This window comes from Geotrypetes seraphini, chromosome 7 (genome assembly GCF_902459505.1).
Source record: "Geotrypetes seraphini chromosome 7, aGeoSer1.1, whole genome shotgun sequence".
NCBI lineage: Eukaryota > Metazoa > Chordata > Amphibia > Gymnophiona > Dermophiidae > Geotrypetes > Geotrypetes seraphini.
Genome location: NC_047090.1, coordinates 110,881,387 through 110,901,455, shown reverse-complemented (window position 1 = coordinate 110,901,455; position 20,069 = coordinate 110,881,387). Strand labels below are relative to the sequence as shown.

General features: G+C 43.6%; 1 protein-coding gene across 8 annotated transcripts in view; it reads right to left on the bottom strand.

The window, feature by feature from the left end:
- Positions 1-20,069, bottom strand: part of RGS6 (regulator of G protein signaling 6) — a 497,670-nt gene that overhangs the window by 161,725 nt on the left and 315,876 nt on the right. The gene's annotated exons all lie outside the window — the stretch shown is intronic.

Genomic DNA, 20,069 nt, shown 5'->3' with positions numbered 1-20,069 from the left:
TTTCGAAAGATACGTCCAACTTTTTTTTACTTTCGAAAATTGTCTAATTATACATCTTACCAATCTGATCGTCCAAGCTGCTAAATCATCCATCTTTATACCACATTTCCGTCCAACTGTCCATCCAAGTCCAAAATGCCTAGAACAAGCCCTGTTGGAGGTGGGAGGGGTCTGCAAAGTGATGGACTGCACACCCAGATATGCCACCTAAATAGTGGGGTACCTTACAGGGCACTGCTGTGAACTTCACAAAAAGGGTGCCATGGCTTCTCCTCACTACAGCTCCCTTATAGGTGATGGTGAGCCCACCAAACCACCTCCAAAATCCCCTAGACCCACTTATCTACCACCCCAATAGCCCTTATGGCTGCAGGAGCCACTTATATGCCAGTACAAAAGGGTTTTGGGGGGTGTATAGGGGAGTGCACATGTTTAAGTATCAATGCAGTGATTACAGGGACTTATGGGCATGGGTCCTCCTCTCCATGGGCCCCTAACCCACCCCCCAAGAAGACTTAAGCTGCCTCTGGGCTGGACGACCAGGCTTTCCTATGCCAGGCGGCCAGGTGATGATGGTCTGGAGGCTGAAATTTAAAGTTGTGAATATAATTTTTATGGGGGGGTTGGTGATCACTGGGATAGTGTGTTGGGGGTCTGTGTTATGTGTTTTCAGTGCTTATCTGGTGAGTTTAGGTGGGTTTTTGTGACTTAGACCATGTTTTACATGGTCTAAGTCACAACATCCAAGTTCCGTCTAGGCTCTGTTGTTAAACTTTTGGTTATACATGCTGTATGACTAAGTCAAAGCCGGCCCACATCACACCCAGCTCCCGCCATCGACATGCCTCCCAAAACACCCCGTTAAGCTTTGGACGTTGAGCGGCACTATGAAGGCCTAGGTCATTTAGAAATACGTCCAAAACCCGTTTTTATTATCGGCACTTGGACGTTTTTGAGAAATGTGGTTTTTGGACGTTTTTCTCTTTTAATTATGAGTCCCCTAGCGTCACCTCCTAGGCACCATTTGTAGAATTTGGACCATACTGTAATTTGGAATGTCCAAATTAGATATTTCAAGTGCAGCTACTTAGACATCTAACTTACTCTTTTAGCAGCATAGGGGTGTAGTTATCAATGTGGGCTACCATTAAAATGTGTTATTTTAGCACAGATCCCATTTTATGCAAAAAAAAAACCCTGGTAACTAATAATTAGGGTTAACAATAAAATAACTGATAACTTTTCCCCCCATAAATATCTATTTCAGATAAACGCTATCTATGCATGCGGATGCCTATTATATTTATATCTTCCTGGTGCAAAGCCTAGAGATTAGAAGTATTCACAGTCATTTTCTTATGAGGACAAATGCTAGATAAGATCTCCCGTGGATATACAGAGATATTTTGTCAGACCACACAAATCTATTTGATGACTCACAACCTTATGCATGAGTTTTTGAAGCCATTCTTTTAAATTATCTTCAAAATTCCCCTTTGCCCAACTAGCTATAAATATTGCACCATTCCAGTTAGAAGTGTTAATTAGAAATTTAATTGAAGTTGGATGGGGATATGTAGAAACCAGTAAACTTATTTTCACTCATTACACACATTAATTCATGTCTCAAGAGAAAGCAACTGATTTTGGATTTGATAACTTACCTTTACAATAACAATGTTACATTTTCGGGTACAGTAGGTATTTCTCCGTCACCATAAGGACTAGATTTACTAAAGTGTGCACCATGTTAGTACGAGGGTAAATCAAAAAGTAAAGGCAAAAATACATTTAATGGCTTTAATAGAAGTAACTATGAGCAATTGAACATATCGCTTTTCCACATAGTCCCCATGCAAGATGACACATTTTTTGTATCATTCAATTAGCTTCTGCAGAGAAGTTTTTTGGCTGCTCCCGAAGACATCATGTTTTGTCATTTGCCACATGAGAGAAAGCTGAGTGCTGCACTGTGCGTGGACGAACTATTCAACTGGAGGCAACATGGATTCACTAGAGGTAGGTCTTGTCAGACAAATCTGATCAATTTCTTTGACTGGGTGACCAGAGAATTGGATAGTAAAGAAACTTAGGAAGGTTCTAGCAGCTCTGCTGGCAGACCTTTTCAATGCTTCTTTAGAAAGTCTTTCTGGCTAGTCCCAATGACAAAATTACGAGAACATCGATAAAAATAAATAATCACGAATACGCAATTTCCAAAAACATAAAAATACTGGGCATCACTCTTGACACTCACCTAACTATGACCGACCACACAAACTCACTAGTGAAAAAATGCTTTTACACGCTATGGAAACTAAGAACCATAAAAAAATACTTTGACCCTTCTTCATTCAGGTTGCTGGTACAGGCACTGATCCTATCCCTCCTTGACTACTGCAACATCATCTACCTAGGCATCCCACAAAAAACAATAATAAAACTGCGACTAATACAAAACACCGCCGTTCGCCTAATTTTTGGACTAAGAAAAAACGATCACATCAGCCCCTACTACAAAAAACTACACTGGCTTCCAATAGAAGCGCGAATTCTATTCAAATTCGCTTGCACCTGTTTCAAACAAGCCTGGGGACTAGCACCTTCATACCTACAAACTCACTTCACCCTATACAACCCCACAAGAACGACCAGAAACAAAAACATCTTTGCATACCCAAAGATTACAGGCTGCAGATACAAATCCTTCTTGGACAGAACCTTCCAGTTCCAAGCGAACAGACAGCAAACCTGGCTGAAAAACCACATAAACGAACCAAACATGACTTATAATACTTTCCGCAAATCGATCAAAACCACCCTATTCGCTAAATTCATTGGCTAAAACGGTCCCCTCCCCACTAAGACCCCTCTCACGGATGTTCTAAATCTTTCAGACACTCATTACCCTTAGATCTCCAATTAATATGTAAGTTACCATTTAGACTATTGTACTGCATCTAGACTCTTTATTCGGTACTGTATTTAAACTTATTGTATGTTTTGAATTTGGACTCACTCTACTGTATTATATGTGGATTTATTGTATTGTATTAGTATTGTACTGTTCTTGTTATTCGCTGAATGTCCAGCCTTCTTACAATGTAAACCGCCTAGAAGTCGCCTGACTATGGCGGTATAGAAAAATAAAGTTATTATTATTATTAGTTATTATGATACCAAAAGACCAGAGAAGGGCAGATGTGATCGCTCTCCTCAAAAGTGGAAGTAAAGAAGAGGCAGGGAACTACAGGCCCAAAAATCTGACTTCTATGGGAAGCAAATTTAGGGAAATGCTTTTAAAACAGAGAATGCTGAACTTTCTGGAATCCAGTGAATTAAAGGGCCCGAGGCAACATGGATTCCCTAGAGGCAGGTCTTGTCAGACAAATCTGATCAATTTCTTAGATTGGGTGCCCAGAGAACTGGATAGATGGGAGAGCACTAGATGTGATGTATTTAGATTTTAGCAAAGCCTTTGACAGTGTTCCACACAGACGTATAATAAATAAATTGAGTGCCCTTGGGAAGGTTCCCAAAGTGACGGGCTGGGTCAGGAACTGGTTGAGTGGAAGGCGACAGAGGGTAGTGATCAATGGAGATTGCTCTGAGGAAAGGGATGTTACCAGTGGTGTGCCTCAAGGTTCTGTTCTTGGGCCTGTTCTTTTTAACATTTTTATAAATGATATTGCTAAAGGGTTGTTGGGTAAGATTTGCCTCTTTGCGTATGATACCAAAATCTGCAATATGGTGTGAATAACATGAAGAAAGACCTGGCGAAGCTTGAAGAATGCAAGGTCATGCATTTGGGCTGCAAAAACCCAAGGGAATGGTACAGTTTAGGGGGTGAAGAACTTATGTACATGACGGAAGAGTGGGACTTGGGTGTGATTGTATGTGATGATCTTAAGGTGGCCAAACAGGTTGAAAAGATGATAGCGAAAGCTAGAAGGAGAGGTATGACCAGTAGGAAAAAGGAGGTATTGATGCCCCTGTATAAAATTGTAGTGAGACCTCATTTAGAATATTGTGTACAATTCTGGAGGCCGCACCTTCCAAAACATATAAAAAGAATGGAGTCGTCCGCAGGAAGGCTACTAAAATGGTGTGTGGTCTTCGTGATAAGGCGTAAAGGAACAGACCTAAAGATCTCAAACTGTATACTTTGGAGGAAAGGCGGGAGAGGGGAGATATGATAGAGATGTTTAAATACCTACGTTAATGTAAATGCGCATGAATCGAGTCTCTTTAGTTTGAAAGGAAACTCTGCAATGACAGGGCATATGATGAAGTTAAGAGGTGATAGGCTCTGGAGTAATCTGAGTTAATACTTTTTTACTGAAACGGTGGTAGATGCATGGAATAATCTCCAGGAAGAGGTGGTAGAAACAGAGACTGTGTCTGAATTCAAGAGGGCCTGGGATAGGCACGTGGGATTTCTCAGAGAGAGATAGAGATAATGGTTACTACGAATAGGCAGACTAGATGGGCCATTTGGCCTTTATCTGCCGTCACGTTTCTATGTTTCTATGTTGCTAGCTCTGTTCCAGTTAGGGTTGCTAGATTTTACATTCGTAAAATTCGGATCCCTAGATCCACCCCCAGGCCCGCCCATCCCTGCCCCGTTATGCCCAAGGACTGCCCCTAATCCCGCCCTAGCCACACCCATGCTGCATGTTCTGGTTGAGCAGGAGGGCATCTGGACGTGCACGGATGCGACGTGATGATGTCACACGCACACATGCGTGCCCGTGACATCATTGTGTGGCATCCACGCATGCGCGGACGCTCTCTTGCCCGACACAATTTAAGGGGAAGCTTTTCAAAACCCAGTCAAAGTGCCGTATTTGGAAAAGCCATCCAAACATGTCAAAAGGCAGACAAGTCCGGGGAAATCCAGACGTCTGGCAACCCTAGTTCCAGTTATTGTGCAATTTAACAAATACCTTTAATTTTTGATTCACCCTCATATAAGCCAATATGCTTACAGCATTGTGCTAAGTGCCAGTGCGTGTCAGTCTTTTAGGTGTACTCATTTAGGCCAAGGAAAACCAGGCCTCAGTCCCTGTGCCTAATTTGTACGCGCAATGGGCGTATTCCAAAACAGTATACACTTCTCCCTCGTTATTCGCGGAGGATACGGGCAGAGCCGGACCACGAATGGCGAAAAACCGCGATTATCCAGCTCTGACCCACCCCCACCTCCCTGCCGCCTTTCCGGCCTTACCTGGTGGTCTAGAGGGCTTTCGGGGCAGGAGCGATCTTCCTACGCTCCTGCCCCGTGCAGATCGCCAACTCACAGCAGCCATTTCCTCATGGCGATCTGCACGGGGCAGGAGCGTAGGAAGATCGCTCCTGCCCCGAAAGCCTGCTAGACCACCAGGTAAGGCCGGGAAAGCGGCAGGGAGGTAAAAAATATGGGTTTTTTATTTTCCCCCTCCCCAGAAAAAAATCGTGATTATGTGAAATCGCGAGTGCAGAAACCGCAAATGGGGAGGGGGAAGTGTACATAAATTATGGGAATGCCCATAATCTGACCATGCTCTTCTTCCAGCCATGCCCCCTTTTCACATTCACAAATGCACAGCCCTTTATAGAATACAACTATCAAATTGCGCATGTAACTTTGAGTTAGTGCCAATTAGCATCAATTACAGGGTATTAATTGCCAATTATCATAGCATAAGATAAAATTTTATTTATATACTGCAATACACTGTGAAGTTCGATACGGTGAACAGGGGTAAGATAGAGGATCATACATAAGAGGGGAGGGCACAACGACAAGTAACATAGGAGTGTAAATAACAAAGGATTGTGGCAGGTCAGAGCAGGGCAGGATTAACCAATAGGCCAAGTAGGCACGTGCCTAGGGCCCGAAATGGTCAGGGGGGCCCAATGAAGGAGGACATCAACATTGTTTTTTCCAAACGGCAATGGGCCCCTCCAACATCGATCGCCAACACGGGCCCCTCCCAATTGGCAACGCAGGCCCCACCCTGATCGGCAATGCAGCCCCACCCCCCCACTCCCATCGACGGAAAGTAAGACAAGCAAGCAACGCGGGTAAGAAAGGCAACGGGAACTGTAATTGTGCAAGCGGTGCTGCTTGCCCAAAGCTTCCTTCTGACGCAGCTTCCTTTTTCCGCCTGGGCACATGGTGGGGTGGGACGGGGCAGGGGGCCCAGTGTACTTGTGTGCCTAGGGGCCCTCGATTAATTAATCCTGCCCTGTGTCAGAGTCAAATACAATACAGGTGAGGCGATAAATGAAGAACTCAAGAAATAAACAGATTGGATCTTGGGACACATTCAGATACGGTAAGGGAGGAATGAGCCTGGACATAGAGCCTTCCTTTGTCTTGAGAATGAGAGACCGGGTTTAGTGCTCTACAAGGAATTTATTGAACAGATTTGTTTTTAATTTTTGCCTGAAAAGCATGTATGACGAGGATGACCCAATAATGGAGATGGAGAGTAGTTCCTGGCTGTAGTGAGCTGCTTGATATGATAGTAGTTTTGTCAGTGTCAATTAGGCTTGTTTAAACAATTAAGTTGTGCCTGCAAATCAGCTGTGTTGCACCAATTTGCATGTACAACATAAGGTGCCATATATAGAATTTGAGGGTGTGAATTCTAAAATGCCTGTTGTATGTGCAACTTTCATTATAGAATACTAGAATCTATTGGATGGTTTGTTCTGGCTCTAAAGAGCCCTGAAACCCATTCATTTCTTTCTGCTTCAAGGCAGTAACAGAATCTTTGTAGGGTGCTCCATGATAAGGAATAAGGTGGTTATATTGGATAATATTTTGTTATTCCTGTTTTGAAGAGATGATTGGCCAGGTATTAGGAACCTGGATTGGCCACCATGCGAATGGGCTACTGGGCTTGATGGACCATTGGTCTGATCCACTAAGGCTAGTGTTATGTTGATCAGTGGCCAAAGAGCACTGTGGGTGATGGCTTAAACTAGCAGCTTTCTGATTCTCTGGTTTTAGGGGTTCTTTTGCTAAGCTGCGGTAACGAAAAAACAAACAAACAACGCTCTTAGCGTGCATTACATGGGTTTTTTCCCCTGTGCTAAGGCCATTTTTACTGCAGAAACTAAGGGAAAACGTATAGTCATATAAATAAATACAGTAAAACCTTGCTTTGCGAGCATAACTTGTTCCAGAAGCATGCTTGTAATCCAAAGCACTCGTATATCAAAGTGAATGTCTTCATAGGAAATAATGGAAACTCGGACGATTCATTCCACAACCAAAAACTTTAATACAAAATACTATACGTACAGTGGTACCTTGGTTTACGAGCATAATTCGTTCCAGAAGCATGCTCGTAAACCAAAATACTCGTATATCAAAGGAACTAAGGGAAACTCGCTTGATACGTTCCCCCCCCCCACCCCCCAAGGCCAGCGGCGCTGCTTTACCCCCCCTCCCGAGAACCGGAGAGAGCGTGAACTCGCAGGCCTTGAGCATGCACAGATGGTCAAGGCCCAGCAAAGAAGAGGAGGCCGATGTTTGGGCACCGGCACCAATGCACAGGTGCCGGTGGTCAGATGGAAGTAAGAAGCCTGTTCGGGTGGGTCTGGGGGATTTCAGATCATGGCCGGGGGGGGGGCGATGAATCGGGGGGGGGGGGGGGGAGGAGAGGGAGCCGCTCGCGAGGTGCCGATTTTGCAAATGTTTTGCTCATCTTGCAAAATACTCGCAAACCGGTGCACTCGTAAACCGAGGTACCACTGTACTTGTATTGCAAGACCTCACTCATTTAGAAGAGTCACTACATTCCCGTAGCGTCAGAGAGAGAAGAACCATCGGCTCAGTTGTGATGATGTGATGTGTGTATAATGGATGTACTTGTATTGGAAGACCTTGCTTGTATATCAAAGTTAAATTAAAATGTTTTGCTTGTCTTGCAAAACACTTGCAAACTGAGTTATTTGCAATCCCAGGTGTTACTGTATACAAATGGTTTCCAGTTATAAACCCCCCCCCCCCACCTTCTTTATTTGAATTGCTTACCCATTCCAATATCTTTTCATAGCATCAGTGAAAAAGGCCTAGCTTAAATAAAAAGTGCTGCCAAAAAAAAGTCAGACGTTCAGATTTTTATTATGCAACATGCTAAATTGATTTCTAGTTTTTCCACATGGTATAAGGAGAATGTGGGTTCCAAACAAAATTTAAAGATATAGAAAATCAGGAAGACATCTTTAAAGGGTCCCATCCATGCCATGGATAGATCTTTATTTATATCACCATTTATTAATTACATCAAGGTGGTTTACAATGTAAGGAAAACAGAGGCAACAGGGACATGAAGAGGCTAACACCCAGCTATGCAAAGCACTAATCACTCTGCACATCATGCCAGAAACACAGGGAGGAGACTGGGAGGGATACAAAGTTATAATAAAGAGACATGGAGTTAAATAAGTACAGCATCCATCTGTTCCTGGATACCACAGCTCACATTGTGAACAGTTGGGGTTTTTAGCCCACATTTGAACCCAAAGTAAGAGCTCCATAGCAAGGGCTCTAGAGCAGAAGAGACACTATTTCTCCTCAAGCTTTTACCTCAGTGGTTCTCATCCCAGACCGTGGGGCACACCCAACCAGTCAGGTTCTCAGGATACCCACAGATTTGCATACAATGAAGGCAGTGCATGTAAATTTATCTCATTTACTGTATATTCATAGCAGATATCCTGTAAACTTGGGTGTGTCCCATGGACTGGGTTGAGAACCCCTGATTTATACCAATCTTTGAATAGTCGAGCTTCAGCATACAAATTGTTTTCCTGTCACCCCCGTCCCCTTCCCAGGTTAGTACTCTAGGAATGTATTTAACATGGTATATTTCATGCAATGCTATGCAAGAGCATTTTAGAATTACAAAGAAACATAGAATAAAATAAAGTTCAGAGAGAGGGAAAATGGGAATCAGAGCGGATAGGATGGAGTTAACAGTATAAATATCAAATTTGTCAACAAATTAGATCAGAGTATGAAGGGCTGCTGAAGAAGAAAGGCTGAGAATTAAGGGCAAGTGAGAAAAGATGAGATTTGTGATGAGATTTGAAAACACAGAAAAGCTGGCAGAGAGAGGAAAATATATTGTGTGTGTAGGAGGTGGACGTATTCCACATTTTGGAAACAGTAGGAAGAGTACTCTGTAATCAACAGTGACAAGACCGAGGTACAGGAAAGTGAACAAGTGCTCAGGGACTGGAAGGGTTATGGAAAAACAAAGTCATTAGGAGTAACCATCAGAGAAATGTAAAGAAAGCCAGTTTTGAACTGAATTTTGCAGTGAAGTTCTTAAGGACAGAAAAACACGTGATTTTGGTTATGTGGTATACCATAGGTTACTTTGGGACTTTGTTTCTCTAAGTCCTTTGAAAATGAGCCCCATAATGAAGTCCACAGGTAATTCTTTAAAAAGTAAGTGAATCCCCAAGAGCTGGGGCAGAATTGAGAGTTACCAAAAGTTGATGTAAGGACAGAAAAATGCATGATATATCTCTGCAAGGCAAGAAGAGTCAAGATGTAGACAGTTTGCAAAAATGGTGATTAGTAGTTTTGTAGAGAATGGGAAAGCAGCATAAAAGACTAAGGGGATCTTTAAAAAAAAAAAATTAAAAAAAAGATGGCATATACTGGCACTTGGATGTTCTAATTACAAGGACGTCCAAGTGCCAATTTTTGAAACTGACTTTCTGGACATCTTGTGAGGCATCCCAGCTGCTGTGCATCCAAAATTCAGATGTATGTGTGTGTGTTGGAGGTGTGTTGTGGGTGGGCATTGGGCGGGCTTAGACTTGGACATCTTGCAGTGAACCTTTCCCAGGACGTCTGTCCAGAGCTAGACCTATTCTAGAAGTATCTAAGTGCCACAAAGGTACCCATACTGACCAAATGACCACTGGAGGGATTAAGTAATGATCTCCCACCAGTGATCATCGGTGACCCCCCTCCTATCCACCAAACATCTGAATGAAGCAGTACATACTTGTCTCTAGGACAGCAGTATCTGCTGCGGGAAATCTTAGCAGAACATAAAGAGGAAGACCCAAGTCCATAAGCCATTCCAGCCACTACATTTATGGTGGGATGTGTGAGCCTATGAAAACCCACCAAAATCTTACTATACTGCCACATAGGTGCCACCTGCAGCCATAATGGGTGTTGGGGTTGTAAACAGGTGGGTATAGTAATGGGGGGGGGAGGAGTTTTATAGGGCTCACCATACATTAGAAGAGAATATAAGAACATAAGAACTGCCATCTCGGATCAGACCCTGGGTCCATCAAGTCCGGTGATCCGCACACGCGGAGGCCCCACCAGGTGTACCCTGGCACAGTTTTAGTCCCCATATCACTGTATGCTTCTCAAGGGAGATGTGCATCTAATTTACCCTTACCCGTATCACTCTATGCCACTCTTAAGGAGATGTGCATCTAGTTTACCCTTAAATCCTAGAACGGTGGATTCTGCAATTACTTCCTCTGGGAGAGCATTCCAGGTGTCCACCACTCACTGCGTGAACCAGAACTTCCTGATATTCGTCCTGGACCTGTCCCCCCTCAGCTTCAGTCTATGTCCTCTTGTCCGTGTCACATTGGACATTGTAAATAACTGCTTTCCCTGCTCCATTTTGTCGAATCTTTTCAGTATTTTGGAAGTCTCGATCATATCTCCTCGCAGTCTCCTCTTCTCAAGGGAGAACAACCCCAGTCTCCTAAGTCGTTCCTCGTAGTCCAGGTTCTCCATACCTTTCACTAGCTTCGTTGCTCTTCTCTGCACCCTCTCTAGCAGTTTTATATCCTTCTTTAGGTATGGAGACCAATGCTGGACGGTTATGGTGAAATGTACTTCTCGCACCCTTTATGTGAAGTTCACAGCAGTGCCCTCTAAGGTACTCCACTGCTCTATAGTCACGTCTACATGGCCATTCCGTTACAATGCTGGCCCCTCCTATGTACAAATGGTCTGGGTTTTAGTGTTTTGAACTTAGATGTTTCTGTGGTTGAAAATGGCCAAAAAAGTTAAGCATCCTAAGGTTGGACATCCTGATGGCCAAACGTGTAAGTAGGCAATTTTTAGAAAAATTTTTGGATTTGTAGCAGTTTCGAAAATGGACATTTCTCCGCCCCGATTTTTGGACATCTTGTGGGAAACTTGGACACATTATTGAAAATGACTCTCCATGGGGTGGTTTTTTTGGTTGTTTGGTTTTTTTTTTCTACTAAACTGCGGTAAACACTAGTGCATGTATACTGCAACCTGAAAGGTCTTAGCATGGGACATGCTGTGGCGACCTGCGGTAATTTTGCAATCTGCATGCATAGACCACGAGCTAAAAATAAATTTTATTTTTTTTCACCGAGGGAGCATGTTTAAGAGGGCAGAATGAATGTTTCTGCACTAATCATTTAGTACATGGCGATGCAGACTTGCTAATTGATTAGCGCAGAAACACCCACTCTGCCCTCCAAAACATGCTCCCTTTGTGAAAAAATAAAATTTCTTTTTAGCTCATTGTTTGTGCCAAGAAAAATACTCAGAAAACTGTAAATGGAAAATAGTGGACTGTTCTTAGGTCAAAACAATAACCTATGCCTCTTTATCCAATGTTCATATATTAATCATTATTGATTAAGGGCTCCTTTTACGAAGGCGCGTTAGGGCCTTAATGTGCGGAATAGCGCGCACTAAAATGCTGTACGCGCTAGCCGCTACCACCTCCTCTTGAGCAGGCGGCAGTTTTTTGGCTAGTGCACGCTTTAGCACAAGCTAATCCGGTGCATGCACTAAAAATGCTAGCGCAATTTTGTAAAATGAGCCCTAAATGTCAATATCACACATATTATACTTATTACTCTGATGTATAAGAGACTGAGAGCATGTGTTTGAATTGCATATTTTTCATCTGCATATGTTCGTTGCCATTTTAAAGAACGGAGATATGAAAACAGTTCAGCTCGAATGCTTCATAATCAAAACTGCTACATCGCTGAAAATAAAGCAGACAATGCTCTTTGGAAATGTTTCAGTCGGAGCCAGCGATGCCTTCAAAGATGTCTCAGAAATGCTTTTCCCTACCAAATAAATCAAGCAATACTGTTCAACTAATGAAGTATAGCATCGTTAGGCGCAGCATCCAAAGGGCAGGTATTTCATTCCTGTCATTAATTAGAAAATGAAACATGTGTGCTTGGTAGTCAGACTAATTTTAGACTCTGTCCCACTGAACCGCTGCTTAAACCTCTGCCATGACAATTCTGGCTCATTGCCCGCATTTCATTGTATGCAATTAGAAGAGTGGAACAACAGACACTTATGCCGAATTCATCATGGTTAACCTACTAAAAAAAAAATGAACTCACATGATCTACACATCATTTTGTTTGTTCAGAACTGCCTTCCCCATTCAGCAGAATTTTTGGTTCATAGACAAACCCACGAAAGACAAAGGCGCGCGCCGACAACTGAGCGCAAGATGGAGGCGCGCGCCGAAGAAAATTACAGTTTTTAGGGGCTCCGACGGGGGGTTTTGTTGGGGAGCCCCCCCAGTTTACTTAATAGAGATCGCGCCGGCGTTGTGGGGGGTTTGGGGGGTTGTAACCCTCCACATTTTACTGTAAGCTTAACTTTTTTTCTAAAAACAGGGAAAAAGTGAAGTTTTCAGAAAAATGTGGGGGGTTACACCCCCCACAACGCGGCGCGATCTCTATTAAGTAAAGGGGGGGGTTTCCCCCCCACACCCCCCCATCGGAGCTGTAAAAACAGTACTTTTCTGCGGCGCGCACCTCCGCACTGCGCTCAATTGTCTGGGCGCGCCTTTGTCCCGGTGCGCTTTTGACCTGACACCGAATTTTTCAATCGCACAGCTCTCCATATGAGTGAGGTTTTATGGTTTTTGCTTTGGCCTCAGAGATCAAATCATAGTGAACCAATTCCAACATCAATACCAGATTAAACCTTCCACAGGACATGGCTAAGTTGAATCTCATTTTATTTTAGATAAAGTAACATTACTATTGTCATACCTATTACTTCATTGTCCTCGGAGACAAAAATCTACGTAATATCCATATTTAATCTCGTGGAAAAGTGGGCTAAAGGCTTCAAATTTAAATTGAATTCAGAAAAGACAAATGTATTTTTTGCAAGTCAATTAATTAAATTATAGAGATTTTGCTAACATTGAATGGAAGGAACTACACTATTAATCCTACAATAAAAATCTTGGGTATTACTTTAGATCAAAATTTAACTTTCAAAATTTATACTGATATTTTAGTTAAAAAATGTTATTACACTCTGGAAATTACGCTCATCTTTTAGATTGTTGGTTCAATCTCTCATACTGAGCACTCTGGACTACTGTAACATCATTTATCTAGGATCATATAAAAAGACTATCAGGAGGTTAAGAATTATACAAAACACAGCTGTTCATTTGATATTTGATTTGAAAAATTTGGTCATATTACCCCATATTATAGGAGGTTACACTGGTTACCAGTCGAAGCTAGGATTATACTCAAGTTGCATGTTTATGTTACAAAACGTTTGTAGGCCTTGTACCTTTTTTATTTGATAAATTTGTTTAAGAATTTTCAGTCATATATCAAACATGTTTTGTATGTATCTCCCTGCGTTTGGCAGATTCTCTTGATGTAAACTGCTCTGAACTGTTAAGGTATTGCGGGTTATAAATAAAATTTCATTATTATTATTACTAGGCCTGGGCATTATGGAACAACAAGGGGTATCTAGTCAAAAAAGGAAGAAATAATTTCAGATACAGAGGTTTACTGTTTTGGCTCAGCTGTGCTGTCCTGCAGGTTTTTCATGGGTTTGGGCTTGTAGGGACTTGAGTGCCACAGCATCACTGGCCCTCATGAGTGCAACACCATCCAACAATGGTACACGGAAACCCATCAACTGAGCTGCTTCCACATGAGGTCGAGATTTCTCATGTAATCTAGGATTTGTCGATCGCTCTATGCCTATAAAGGATCAAGGCGATTTACAATAAGAACATAAGAACATAAGAAGTTGCCTCCGCTGAGGCAGACCAGAGGTCCATCTCGCCCAGCGGTCCGCTCCCGCGGCGGCCCATCAGGCCCATTGCCTGAGCAATGGTCCCAGACTATCCCTATAACCTACCGCTACTCTTATCTGTACCCCTCAATTCCTTTATCCTCTAGGAACCTATCCAAACCTTCTTTGAAGCCTTGTAACGTGCTCCGGCCTATCACAGCCTCCGGAAGCATGCATATCACAGGGAGCTATAGAGAACCGTTAACAATGAAAGTTCCAGTACACAGTGAACTTAGACGGAATACAGATGATGATTAAAGCAAACTAGTTTAAAATTAGTTGTGGGAGTGTGTGGTGCAGTGGTTAGAGATACAGCTCAAGCACCCTGAGGTTGTGGGTTCAAATCCTATGTTGCTCCTTGTGATCCTGGGCAAGTCACTTAGGGGAAAATTCTATAACCAGCACCTAAATTTAGGCGTTGGTATGCGCCCTGCCAATACCTAAGTAATTGAAAAATGCAGTCATAAATGGCAGGGTTGAAGCGCCTACTGACGCCTAAATAAAAGGCGGCTGAAATGGCCACTGAAATCGTGGCTAAGTAGCCGCTTTAGTCTGCGGAATGCCAAAGTAGGCAACAGAAATAGCAATAGGCAGGCTAAAGCGGCTACCCAGCAACGAATCATGCCAAGATTGGCAGCTGAAATGTAGGCCCGGAAAACCCTGGCCTACATTTCAGCCGTTTATCTTTGCTGCTAGACTGCAGCAGTGGATCATGGCAGGAGAATTCTCCCTCCCATCAGCTGAGTGGCAGGGATTCCCCAAAGCAGTGATTCTGTAACCAGCACCCAAGTTGGATTGCCTGTCTATCATTCTAGGGTGCCAGTTACAGAATCGTGGCTTTGGGGAGTCCCTAATCCTCAGCTGATGGGGGAGGGGGCATTCCCCTGCAACGATTGGCTGAGCGGTCAGGGTAGGGAACCCCTAAACCCCCTCTACACTGTCTGCGGTAGAAGGGATGCCCATTCCCTCCTACCAGCACATCCCCTACCATCCCCGGCAGGAGAGATGCTCAATCCCTTCTGCTAGCACACCCCCCTTCCAAACAAATTCTTTTATCAAACAGAAGAGACTTGTAAAGAGTCCACAAACAATAATAATGCGCTGAACTTAAGTTATTTAATGAATTGATGTATTTGAGTAGACTGACTTCTTAGAGTGAACTGACTGTTACGTTTTGATGTTTTGACAGTTCCCCCGACCTTGATAAAGTCAAGCGAAATGCGTCAGGACGGGGAATCATCTATTATCAAGCTAGTGAATAATTAACTTAATTCAACCTATAATTAATTCAACTCATAAGAAGTGTTTTAAATGCAGTACTGGGAATGATGAAGAATAAGACCATCTTAAGCTCACTTACTCAGGTGGAGCTCTGAACTCCCCTATAGTACTATGTATTGAGTGGGCACACACCCCTAACATCCCCAGCAGGAGGGATGCCCAATCCCTCCTGCCGGCACTCCCCCCCCCCCGACACCACCCCAGAAACCCCCCCAAACCCACCCTATACCTTTTTCTTGAAGACCGGCCAGAGGGATGCCCACTCTCTTTGGCCAGCACACCCCCTTAACACCCCCGAACACCTCCCCCTGAAACCCACCCTGTACCTTTTTCTTAAAGGCCAACCAGAGGGATGCCCACTTCCTCTGTCCGGCAGGTCTGACTCCTCCAAATGGCAGGCCTTCCCCTCCCCGGTGCACTGGGGAGGGGCCTAAGGCCCTGATTGGCTCAGGTGCCTAAGGCCTCTCCCATAGAAGGGGCTTTAGGCACCTGGACTAACCGGAGTATTAGACCTCCATCCTAGTGCATTCTGGGATGCATTGGGAGTGGCCTGCTCTCATGGGAAGGGAGGAGAGGATCATCTGGTGATTCAAACTGATGTGAAGTAGAGCTTAGAGAATAGTTGAGTAAGTTCCTCTGGTGATTGTGAATGTGAAATACAATGGATGTCCATGTCCTGTTGCATGCCTGCTATGCTCATGTCAAGAGCTCATCCTTCGCATCCTCTTTGAAAGTCAAAGTGGGCAGACAAAAATACTGGCATGAAGTACTTATACACATTGCTGACTATAGAAAATGTTTGCATTGTATAGTTATCCTTCCAAACATAACACTGCTAAATATAAAAGGCCAAACATTTTCTATTGTAACTAGACAAGGTCATTTAGCAATAATGAGGGGCGATGGCTGCTGCATATAACTAACTGGATATTTCAGCACCTTTCTGCATTTAGGCCCTCCTTTACAAAGCTGCACTAGCGTTTTTAGCGCCGGCCATGGCGGTAGGAATTTCGACGATCATAGGATTTCTATGAGCATCGAAGTTTACCTCAGAGGGGGTATGACTGGCACAACTAATCGAAGCAGGAAAGCTAAATAAGATGCCTAAACTGAAATGGAAAACTGATGCAGTTGAAGTTGGGACTGCCTTCTAAGTGGTCCAACTAAACAGTAGTCCAACTGAAAAGTCCTTTTCTTTGGATACTGCAGCCTGCTCTAGAACAGCTTTGTCCATTGTTTTTCTGAATAGATATATTTGAGATGAACATTTATTTGTCTGCCTGAACTATATGGCCCCCCATTGTGATATAACATGATTGACAGCCCTGAAATCATACATTTAGACTTGGATTCTCTAGAGAGCGCCGATATAGGCAGCTCCCTATAAAGCAGTCACCAATTGTGTGTCAATCATACAATGGCGCCCTACAGAGAATCGCGTCTCTGTGAAAGATAGGCACCGGAAATGTAGGCCAGGGTTTTCCAGGCCTATATTTCCAGGACTTATCTTTGTTGTGAATTGCGTCTTTGAAAGCACTTTACAGCACTAAAGCCACTTCTGGCCATGCCCACTGTGGTGTTAAGCGCCTTAAAGCACCTACCTAGGCGTGAGTCCAACGCCTTTTATTTAAGCACTGATAGGCACTTTAATTTTACTGGTTTTTGATTAACTTAGGCACTTGTAGGGCACCTACCGGTGTCTATATTTTGGCGCTGTTTATAGAATATCCCCCATAGTGGCTCTAAATATATGTATTGTACAATGACTGTGCCAGCACTATCCATTTAGGTTAAGTCTGTTACTCAGTAAGCCTAAATTACATGGACAGTGCAGTGATGGATAACTGTTTAGCTGCTAAATATCACTACTGGATCATCTGTAGCACTATTTCTCTCATAAGTTTGCAGGTAAAATCAGACCATTTAGTGATTTAAATGGCTCAACAATATGTGTAAAATCTCTGAAAATATAGGGGAGCTATCCCCCAAATTCTATAAATGGGGCTCAAAACTGCACACACAAATTTGTGTGTGTGCCTAATTTGTGCATGCAATTTAATTGAACAATGAGCCAATTAGTGTCAGTAATTGGCCACAAACACTTATTGGCATCACTTCCTAGTCAGTATTCTCTAAAGACATGCACATTTTAAAGCACAGATCCAAAAAAGGGGGCATGGGCAGATCAGGGGGTGTTCCTAGAATTTGTGCACAGTGTTACAAAATATGGCAGATCTGAACCTAATTTAGGTGAGAGGATTTACTCCAGGTTTCATTTGGTGTAAATCCTCGTGCCCAACTCAGAGCACCATTTATAGCAGGGATCTCAAAGTCCCTCCTTGAGGGCCGCAATCCAGTCGGGTTTTCAGGATTTCTCCAATGAATATGCACTGAAAGCAGTGCATGCACATAGATCTCATTCATATTATTGGGGAAATTCAAAAAACCCAATAGATTGCGGTCCTCAAGGAGGGACTTTGAGATCCCTGATTTATAGGATAGTGGGGGAGGCTGGGGACATACTAAATAGAAGGATGGATAAATAAATGGGATAGAGCAGGGATGCTGGATGGAAGGATGGGGAGAGGGGAGACGCTGGATGAAAGGATGAGGGAGAGGGAAAGGGGAAGAGAAAGACATTCTGAATGGAAATGGGATAGAGAGAGATGCTGAATGGAAGGATGGGGAGAGAGGGGTAACGCTTGATGAAAGGATGAGGGAGAAGGAAAAGGGGAAGAGAAAGACATTCTAAATGGAAATGGGCTAGAGAGGGATGATGGATGGAAGGATGAGGGAGAGGGAGAGGGAAAGGGGAAGAAAGAGAGAAAGATATTCTGAATGGAAATGGGATAGATCAGGGGTGCTGGATGGAAGGATGGGGGAGAGAGGGGAGATGCTGGATGAAAGGATGAGGGACAGGGAAAGGGGAAGAGAAAGACATTCTGAATGGAAATGGGATAGAGAGGGATGCTGAATGGAAGGATGGGGAGAGAGGGGTAATGCTGGATGAAAGGATGAGGGAGAAGGAAAGGGGAAGAGAAAGACATTCTAAATGGAAATGGGCTAGAGAGGGATGCTGGATGGAAGGATGAGGGAGAGGGAAAGGGGAAGAAAGAGAGGAAGATATTCTGAATGGAAATGGGATAGATCAGGGGTGCTGGATGGAAGGATGGGGAGAGAGGGGAGATGCTGGATAAAAGGATGAGGGAGAGGGGAAGGGGAAGAAAAAGAGAAAGACATTCTGAATGGAAATGGGATAGAGAGGGATGCTGGATGGAAGGATAGGGAGAGAGGGGAGACGCTGGATGAAAGGATGAGGGAGATGGAAAGGGGAAGAGAAAGACATTCTGAATGGAAATGGGATAGAAAGGGATGCTGGATGGGGAGAGATGCTGGATGAAAGGATGAGGGAGAGGGAAAGGGGAAGAGAAAGAGAAAGACATTCTGAATGGAAATGGGATAGAGCAGGAGTGCTATATGGAAGGATGGGGAGAGAGGGGAGATGCTGGATGAAAGGATGAGGGAGAGGGAAAGGGAAAGGGGAAGAGAGAAAGATATTCTGAATGGAAATGGGATAGAGAGGGATGCTGGATGAAAGGATGAGGGAAAGGGGAAGAGAAAGAGAAAGACATTCTGAATAGAAATGGGATAGAGCAGGGGTGCTGGATGGAAGGATGTGGAGAAAGGGAAAACGCTAGATGAAAGGATGAGGGAAAGGGGAAGAGAGAGAGAGAAAGACCTTCTGAATAGAAGGGAGTTGAGTGCAGAGTTAGTGAGAGGCTGGGGAATAAGAAAAAGGGAAATAAGAGGTGTGGTATGAAAGAAAAGAGATAGAATGCTGCAGGTAGACAGTAAAAACAGGGACGTTGAGGACTATATAGGAAGAATGAACAAAGAGAGGGAGAAAAATAAATTGAAGAATGCTGAGAGGGAAATAAAAACAATGTTTGAGATGGATGTAATAGTGGAGGAGATGAAGAAGACAGGAGGTGAGAGAAAAATGACAAATGGACACAAAACCTGTCATTAGGGTTGAGAAGACAGAGGAAAGCTGAAAGCAGAGATTGGGACCAACATGATTAGAAAAATTAGACAGCTAGACCACAAAGGTAGAGAATAGAATGTTTTAAATTTTGAATAAAGTACAAAACTCACAACTGAAAGGCTACTATATCATGGGGGAGAGAGTGGGGGCAATGCAAGAAAGGATGGGGGGGAGCTATGGAGGGCAAATCACACAGGACGTAGTTATGGCTTGTTACGGCTCTGACTGTATGCTGACAGCCAACTAGGAGAGGGGTGAGGCCAGGGTGGGGCTGGGGCCATGTGTCCTCTTTTTTTGATCTTCACAAATATGGTAACCCTATTGACCCCCTATATTTCTATGTTCCTTAAGGAGCTATTGTGCATCTCTCTTATTAGACGGTCTAAATACAATGGAATAGATTCCGTGTCCGATCCGTGCCCGATTGCATGCAGGCCGACGAATTCACAAAAGGCCTGCTTGCATATGGGGACGATCGTTGACACGCCCCCACCCCCATCCACCGCACGGATCGCTAGACGCATGCGCAGAACATCTGTAGATGGTTTGCGCATGTATCTAGAGCAGCGACTTTTAAAAAAAACTTTCTGGCCCAACGAGCCCATGGTTTTAACCCGCTTTAAA